A 9,454-nucleotide genomic window follows, 5' to 3' on the forward strand; every position below is an offset into this window, starting at 1 on the left:
CCTGTCACTATCCATAAAGTGCTTAGCAAAAAGACTGCAGCAGGCTACAGGGCTGTTCACCTCTTCCCATTGACCAGAACCCAATAGGTCCTGGACCACTCAGAGGAGTCCCCCAGGTCTACAGTGTGCAAATGCAATGGTGGCAGAAAAGTACTGCATCTTTCCTGCCACCATGGAGTAGGCTTTCAAATGAGCTCTAGCCTGTTCCTTGTCAGATTTCTCTCAACTTTTTCTCCACTGTCGCTGTAGCTGTCTCTCTTGTCTTTTCATTGTCTGCAGCCCCTCAGTAAAGCAAGCCTTCCATGCCAGGTGTGAAAGGTCAGGAAAGGTTTTTGCCCCTAGTTTGGGCTGCCCCATTTCCAGATGGGGTTTCAATGAAACTATCTGATTTTTTTAAAAAGTGATTTCCTCATAACCAACACCTTCAGGTGCTAGAGAATCTCCAACAGATAATTACCAACAAGTTGGACTCAGACAACAAAGTCTGTGTCCTGTGGCACCTTTGAGAACAAGAGAGTTTAATTCTGAGTATAAGAAGTCTGCATGCACACGGAAGCTGATTCAGAATTAAACTTCGTTGGTCTTAAAGGTGCCAGTGGGCACAGACTTTGTTCTGTTGCTTCAGGCCAACCCGACTACCCACCCTAACCATGCCAAACTTAAATTTCAGGAGTGGGTGATAGAACAGCTAGATTCAAGTCCAGTCGGCACCTTAGAGACCAACAAGGTTTTCAGAGTATGAGCTTTCGAAAGTCAAAACTCCCTACATCAGATCTGGCAAAGGGCGCTTTGACTCTCAGAAGCTCACACCCTAAAAATTTTGCTGTTCTGTAAGGGGCTACTATGGAGCTGCGGTGGCTCAAGTGGTTAAGACGCTGAACTGCAGGCTGTGGAAGGTCAGTAGTTCAGCAGTTCGAGACCTGAGTTGCCACATGACGGAGTGAGCTCCTGTCTCTAGTTCCAGCTCCTGCCAACCTAGCAGTTCGAAAGCAAGAAATTGCAAGTAGGTGGGAAGGTAGGTGGGAAGGTAACAGCATTCCGTGCGCGTTGGTGTTTAGTCATGCCGGCCACATGACCACGGAAATGTCTTTGGACAGTGCTGACTTTTCGGCTTGGAAACAGAGATGAGCACCGCAACCCTAGAGTCGGACTCGACTGGCTTTCGAGCAAGGGAACCTTTACCTTTACCTTTTAAGGGGCTACTGGACCCACATCCAGTCATGCTAAACTGAAGTTCTCAGAATCTGTGAGATGCCAATGACAAGTTACATTTCTGTAATATATCTGTGATGCAAATATATCCTTAAGATTCCTAGCTTACTACTCATAGTTTATTTCTGATTTGTCACTTGCCCCTGAACTGTTTTGTCTTGGTAAATAAAGTTTAATTAACATTTTATATGACTTTGGTGTTGACATACTAGATCAATCCTGGCTGGTTTGAGGGTCTTATCAAAATGTGTAGTATTATTTTCTATTTTGCCTTCTTCATCAGTATGGGGTTTAGCTAAATTACTGATTGGCTCGTGGGCTTTCTCATTGATGCTGCAGGTGCTGATACAGCAAAGCAATGAATCGGGCTTCCACATGGCAGGTTTCCCCTTAGTTTCCCTGCCTTGTTCCCTAACAGCGGCCACCTCCCTCACACCACCGGGCTTTTCTAATTTCTTTTTTTTTAAAGTCAGCACTTGAATATCATCACAATGTTATAAATAATCTGTGTATCCGGTTCCCTGAATTCCCAGCTGTAATTAAAAAAAAAAAAAGTCTGGAGCCCCTTTCCTTGCAGAGATATAAGTCTCAGTCTCCGCCAGTTCAGTCCCCCATCACCATATATTTAAAGTTAGGATTTTTTTGTTCCAATGGGCATCACCTTACACTTTCCTATACTGAAATGTATTTTGCCACATCGTTGCCCAGTCATTCAGTTTAGATAGATCCTCCTGAAGCTCTTCACAATCCACCTTGGTTTTCACGATCCTGAATAATTTGGTATCACCTGCAAACGTGGCCTTGACACTGCTTACCCCTAATTCCAAATCACTTGCCAACAAATTAAATACACCGGTCCCAATACCGAATCTTGTAGGACCCCGCTGCTCATTTCCCTCCATTGTGCGACTTGTCCATTTAGCCATTTGTCTGTGTTTTAAATCATTTGTCTGTGTTTTAAATCATTTACTTCATTTTATCAATTGTAAAATGTATACCGTTTAGCAGTTTAGTGGAAGCCGCCCTGAGCCTGCCTTGGCGGGGGGGGCGGGGTAAAAGTTCAATAAATAAAGAAATAAATAAATTACAGAACCTCTTCTCTCATCCCATGACTGCTAACCTTACTCGGGAGTCTTTCGTGAAGTCCTGTTCAAAAGCCTTTTGGAAGTACAAGTATTTATCTACTGGATCACTATGAGCATTTGCCACACCATCAGGGTTCACCAGGGGCAACACACCTCTCCCCCCCCCCCCCGCCAGGGTTACCTCACGGTCCTGGGTTGATTGGCAGGAGTCGTTGCCAATCAGGTGTGACTGGGCCAGGCTGGCCTCCAGCTGCTCCTTCCACCTCCCTCCAATAGCTGCCCCACCTCCCCCCAGCCAGCCGGTGCCAGCACATTAAGGCTCAGGGTTTGCCCCACGCAGTGGTGGTTCTTCCCTTGCCCAGCCCTGCTGGGTCAGGCATGCCACTGGCTTCTTGGCCAGCCCTGACTTCAATGGCCTGCCACCTGGAGGGCAGGCTGCCCTGTTGTGTCAGCTGGCAGGGGCAGGCTGACTTCTGCTATACGTGGGCCCTTACTTGGCAGGCTGCTCCAGCTGGTAAGCACAGGGGCGATGCTGAGGCTACCCCTGGTGCCTGGAGTACCCTTATTCATTCACATGCTTGTTAATAGACTTACGGACATGCGTTTTTAAAGCTAGCAAAAAGCATACCGGTAGCAGTGGGATAAGAAAGGTGGATGCAAGGAAGTGGGAGAGAAAATGCTGCCAGAAGTGGTAGGGGAGATCTGGAAATCTGCACTTTCCCTTCTACATACAGGCTAACCCGCTTTGACTCTGATGTCTCTGGAAACAGCAGAGCAAAGCATATTCCACAAACATCAGAGCAAAGGAAAGGGAACTGCAGAAGGAGAACGGGAGGTGGATGATGTCATGGGGATGTTCTGAAAAACCCTGCTGCAGTTGGAGAGCTAGCATGGACCCAACTGTCTGTGCAGAAGCAGCCCCTGTTGAGTGTACACTTATGAGCCCCCCCCTTCCTCTGCCCTCCCTCAGAGGCAAGATTTTGCCTCCATTTTTCTTTCCCTTTACTAACTGAGCTGCCCTAGTAATGTGTTTTCTTCTTTGCTGAAGAACTCTGGCTGTTCCACCCTGTCACAGTATGATATTTTGGCTGCTGGCTCAGCCCAGGAACCTGAGGGAACTTAAACAACTTAAATGACACTCGAGGCATTTTGAAATTCAAAAATAATACAATATTTTATTTAACATAGTGGGGAAAGGTCAGGTGAATCAGGGGTGAAACATTTCTGAGGTAAAAATCAGTACATGCACAGACTTTAGTTCTTATGTTTCATGCTCATGAGGGTTTCTTCAGCTTTTCATAGTGACTTAAATCTTTATGTTGAGAGGCTTTTGTTCCAGTGTTTTCCCCAAACACTCCAGTACACTGTCTTAGGGACAGTACACTGTCTGACTCTTTTGGTTTCCAGAAGGCTGGTACACTCTTTCCAGAACCCAACCCCATTCTCTTGAAACACCAGTACTCATCTTGAGTTGAGTTTTTAATTGACTCTTAAGGTCTCTAAAGACAATCTCTAACCACTCCAGACCAGGTATCTCTTCATTCTTCAGAGCTAACTCCCTGTTTGACTGGGTAGGGAATTTTCTTCTCCCTCTAGAAGATCTATCCCCTTTCCTTGGCTCGAATGGGAGTCTTTGCCTACTTCCCAAACTTCCTTGCCAACTTTCCCCCAGTTCTCTGTGTTAAACTGCTCTCAGTCAGAGCTGAATTCTGAAACTGTCAGTATTTGACTCTTAGCTGGGGCTGAAATCAGACTCAATTCTCCTCATCATCCAGTTCAGAAGTCATTCTCTTCTCAGCCGATGCTAATCAATCAGATCTCTTGGAACAGCCTGTCACTCAAGACTTTCTGGCTCTGTGCAGAATTAACCCTTCACAGTCCATTATCTGTTTACACAGCACTTCTATGCTTTTAAAAAGTGCAGTCTGTCACAACACTCAATGGCAAACCCTCTTGCTTAATGTGTGAAATGGACTAGGAAAAAAAAAAGATCGGGTTTGCATACATTAGCTAGTTTGCAAAGATTAAAGAATGGGAAACCTACTTTCTAATTGTACGGCATTGAAACAGTTAGCATAAGAACAACCAGCTGAGTTACACCACCAGTTTGGTACTGGCTGACTATCCTGTGGCCAGTCTGGATGCTACAAAGGGAATTATACAGCAACAGAGGATCATTGTAATGGAGTGATCAATCGCTCTGTCACTTGAAGCAATCTTCCCAGACTCTGAGGTGATGCTGCGACAACGCCTTGCTGGTTGCTTCCTCCACCCTTATATGCGAGCATCCCACAAGGTATGTAGGTTAGTTCAGCACTCATGTAGAGCATGCAAAACTGGAGCAACAGGGATCACTTGGGAAATTTTCACAGGTGATACTTCAGTTGCTATTCAGTCTCTTTGCCTGTCAATATCACTACTGTGGCAAGTGTGTGATTGTCCCTCACCAGGGTCAGAAAGCAGAGAGGCATTTATAATGCGTACAGGGGTGCAGCCAGGATTTTTTTTAAAGTCGGGGGCATTTTAAAAAGTCAGGGGGCATGGGGCAGGCGGGGAGGGAGCCGTGCCACTGCTGCCTCTGCCACAGCAGCCTTTGCCATGCCATGATTCACAAGGCGGGTGAAAACCAGGAGACAAGGGTGCTGGATTGACTCCCACCGCTGCCACTTTCCTTCTTTCCCACACCCCAACTGATGGGCTCCCATCCAGCAGTGTGGGAATGGAGGGCGGGGCTGGCCAGCAAGGTCACAGGGTGAGGGCAGGGGTGGGACTGCAACAGGCAGGCTCGGCTCCATTAGGCAGGCTCAATGAGGGTGATTGGGGGGGGGGAGCTGGATGGGAAGTCATGGGGCGTTGGTGTTAAGTTGGGGAGTGGGCCCCGAGAGGCCCCACTGTAGCCAATGTTGGGCAATCCCTCTTGTTGCTCAATATGATCCCGGACAAACTAAAAAAAATATACCCAAATAATCACATATTTCTCAACCGCAGCCAGAATATTGATAGCAAGGCGATGGAAATAAAAAAATATACCCCCGATAAGAGAACTTCAAAATAAGATACTAGAGATAGCTGAAATGGACAAACTGACTTTAATATTTCAAAATAAGACAGAAGACGAATTTTGGACGAGATGGGATATAATATATGACTGGCTGAAGATGAAGAAGTTATAGTAGGAATGGAAAATGATAGCTAAAAATACTAATTGTTAAACTAGAAAGATGAAACTTGCTTTTGGAAAAGTATGAATTCTAAAAGGATTCGTTTGAGTTATTTGAATGTTTGTGTAAATTGACATTAATATTATAAAATAAGTCAGAGTAAGAATTGTGGACGAGAAGGGATAGAATATAAGATTGGCTGAAAATGAAGAAGTTATAGTAAGAATGGAAAATGCTAGTTTAAAATATTAATTGTTAAAACAGGAAGATGAACTTTATTTTTGGAAAAGTATGAGTTATAAAAGGAATGTTTGATTTATTTTAATGTTTGTAAAATTGAAAATAAAATGTTTTTTAAAAAAAGAATTATTATATCAGTTCAGTTAGGAGGACACAACTCAGTGGTGAAGTGTGTGTGTGTCACGTGCAAAAGGTCTCTGATTCCAGCCTTTATATTGCCATGCAAAAGAGGTTTTCTGGTTTCAGGTGCTTCTCAGCCCTGCTACCAGAGATCTTGTTAGGCAAGTGCTCTAGATGCATCTAGGTTTGCACTATCATGCTGTAGCATTCTCCATCTGATACAGGGGAGGTACCTCAGGCTGAGCCCAGGAGTCAGGACAGCTAGCTAAAAAGAGCAATAGGGAGAGTGAAGTCATAAAATATGTGTGAAGTGCTTTAAACTCCAGAAGGACTGTTCGGATGCTAAACATCTGAACAGAAACGTACTATCTAAATCACAGTTTCAGTCTTCCGCCTACCATTTTTTCAACAGAATAGCACACATTTGTTTTGTTTTGTTCTCTCCCCACTCTCTAACATCTCCGAACCAAAGTGTGGTAGAAAATTCAGTTTCATCGCTGAAGATTTCTTTCACCACCATCACCACCTTCTCCTCTGATTTTGGGGAGATTGGCATTAGAATAATAGAATCATAAAATGTTAGAGTTGGAAGGGACCTTGCAGGTCATCTAGTCCAACCTCCTGCACAATGCAGGAAATTCACAAATACCTCTCCCTCCCTCCCACTCACACCCAATGACCATTGGTCCATGCCCAGAAGATGGCAAAAAACCTCCAGGATCCCCAGCCAAACTGGCCTGGAGAAATATTGCTTCCTGACCTCAAAGTGGTGATCAGCATTTCCTTGGGCACGTAAGAAAGGGCCATGAGAACTAACCTTCCTGCCCTCCCTCTCATGATCTGCCTAAGTTCACAGAATCATCATTGCTGTCAGATGGCCATCTAGCCTCTGCTAAAAAAACCTCCAAAGAAGGAACTGCTGTAACTGTCAGGAAGTTCTTCCTAATATTTAACTGAAAACTCTTCTGATTTAATTTCAACCCATTCGTCTGACCTTCTGGGGTAACAGAAAACAACTCCGCACCATCCTCTAATGACAGCCCTTCAAGTACTTGGAGGTGGTTACCATATCACCTCTTAGTTGTCTCCTTTCCAGGCTAAACATACCCAGTTCCATCAGCCCTTCTTCATAGGACTTGGTCTCCAGACCCCTCACCATCTTCGTTGCCCTCCTCTAGACATGTTCCACCTTGTCTATATCCTTCTTAAATTGTGGCACCCAAAACTGAACACAATACTCTAGGTGGATCTAACCAGAGCAGAGTAAAGTGGTACCATCACTTCACGTGATCTGGACACTATACTTCTGTTGATACAGCCCAAAATCACATTCGCCTTTTTAGCTACCGCATCACACTGCTGACATGTTCAGTGTATGGTCCACTAAAGCCCCAAGACTCTTTTCACATATACTACTGCCAAGACAAGTCTCACCCACCCTATAATTATGCATTGGAATTTTCCTAACTAAATACAGAACTTTACATTTATCCCCATTGAAATTCATTTTGCTTTAGCCCAGTTTTCCAGCCTGTCAAGATCATCCTGTATCCTGACTCTGTCTTCTACCGTATTTGCTACCCCTCCCTATTTAGTATCATCTGCAAATCTAATAAACATTCCTTCTGTTCCTTCATCCAAATCATTTGTATAGATGTTGAACAAAACAGGACAGATCCTTGAGGCACTCCACTTGTCACTCCTCTCCAAAAGGAAGAGGAACCATTAACAAGCAGTCTTTGGGTGTAATTTGTCAAACAGTTACAGATCCACCTAACAGTAATAGGATCCAAACCACATTTTACCAATGTGGAATATTATCAAAAGCCTTACTAAAATCAAGATAAACTATGGTCCCGGCCACACGGAGGATTTGCTGCGCTAAAGGCATGAATGTCGGAGTTTCGGAGTGCAATCACACTGCACCTCTGAATGTATCTTGCCTGGAAAGCCCCACGAGCGGTCACCGTAAGTCCGCTGAGACTTCACATCACTTTCCACCATAGCCACATCATTCTGTCATAGCAAAACAAAAGTCCAGTGGCACCTTCAAGACTAACTACATTTATTTCAGTACAAGCTTCGTGAATCACAGATCACTTTGTCAGATATGTGTGACAGGTATTTGAAGAAGCGAGCTGTAACGCACAGAAGCTCGTACGGAAACAAATGTGGTTCGTCTTGGAAGATGCCACTGGACTTCAGAAGTCGTATGCCTCTGAAATTCATGTACTGGGGGAAAGTAAGAGAGAAAGACACTTCATTTTTTTTTTATGGGAGGTGAGCTTTCAGAGGTGTCTGTTCAAGAATAGTAGTACGTATAGTATTCTGAATGTGGACACAGGGGAATCAGCAGTGGCATTTTTATTTGCTTTTTAAAATCCCTTTTCTAATAATTTCTACCAGTGTGTTTACTTCTTATACCTTGACTGTGATAGCCCAGACTAGCCTGACCTGGTCAGATCGCAGAAGCTAAGTAGGATTGGCTCTGGTTAGTACTTGGATAGGAGACCACCAAGGAAGTTTAGGGTCTGTATGCAGAGGCAGGCGATGGCAAACCACCTATGAATGTCCATTGCCTTGAAAACCCTATAAGGGGTCGCTGTAAGTCGGCTGTCACTTGATGGATCTTTACATATACATTTGTTTTTTTATCACGACTGCCATCCAGCCACAATCTATGTAACATGGGCATGTCTGTCAGGTAACATCATCCCCTAAGGCCTTTCTCAGAACCTCTGCGAACTACCTTCGGAGGTAATATGGAGAACTACCAGACTTGAGGGCCTCTGTTGTGGTGTCAGAACCTAGGAACTCTCTCTGTTAGGCATATTCACCTGGCACCGTTAATATCACCGTTAGTATTAGACAGCAAGCCATCCAGAAGACGGCGACGGCAAAGGATGAGATGGTTAGATAGTGTCATAGATGCAACAAACATGAAATTGAGCAAACTTCAGAGGACGGCGGAAGACAGGAAGGCCTGGTGTGATCTGGTCCATGGGGTCGCGAAGAGTCGGACTCGACTGTGCAACTGAACAACATCCAGCCTGTAATTTTGTGTTTTTAATGGTATTTTAGAGACTTTTCGTTGGTTTTGCAGCTGTTTGATTAACTTTTAATCCTGCTGTTTGCTATATTCATTCATGTGTTTGGTTTTATTGTCAGTGTAGTGTAGTGACTGAAGCACTAGATTAAGACTAGGGAGGCTCAGGGGCCTGTCACTTTCTCTCAGGCTTTCTTCACAGGATTTCTGGAAAGATAAAAGAAGGAGTGGCTCTATGCACAGAGCTGAGATTCTTGGTGGAAGAGTGGGATAAAAATCTAATCAGTTATTTTTTTATTTTCTTGCATGCTCCTTTGTAGCTTGGGATGGGTTAGAAAACATACGAAAAAATTTAACTAAATATTATGAAGCTACAGGATTTTTTTGTCTCAAGGGGCAGCACTTTATACTTACTTACATTGAACCTCATTTGTCATATAGTTGCCCATTTGGGGACATCTTCTGGGAGTTCTTTACATTCAACTTCCACCATTCTGAATAATTTGGTGTCATCAGCTAACTTGGCTATTACCGCTCACCCATCAACAGGCCATGTAGTGTGTAAAGTACTGGGTTCGCCGCATGGAGGA

This window comes from Gekko japonicus, unplaced genomic scaffold, assembly GCF_001447785.1.
Source record: "Gekko japonicus isolate JY-2015 unplaced genomic scaffold, Gekko_japonicus_V1.1 scaffold6, whole genome shotgun sequence".
In the NCBI taxonomy this organism is placed as follows: Eukaryota; Metazoa; Chordata; class Lepidosauria; order Squamata; family Gekkonidae; genus Gekko; species Gekko japonicus.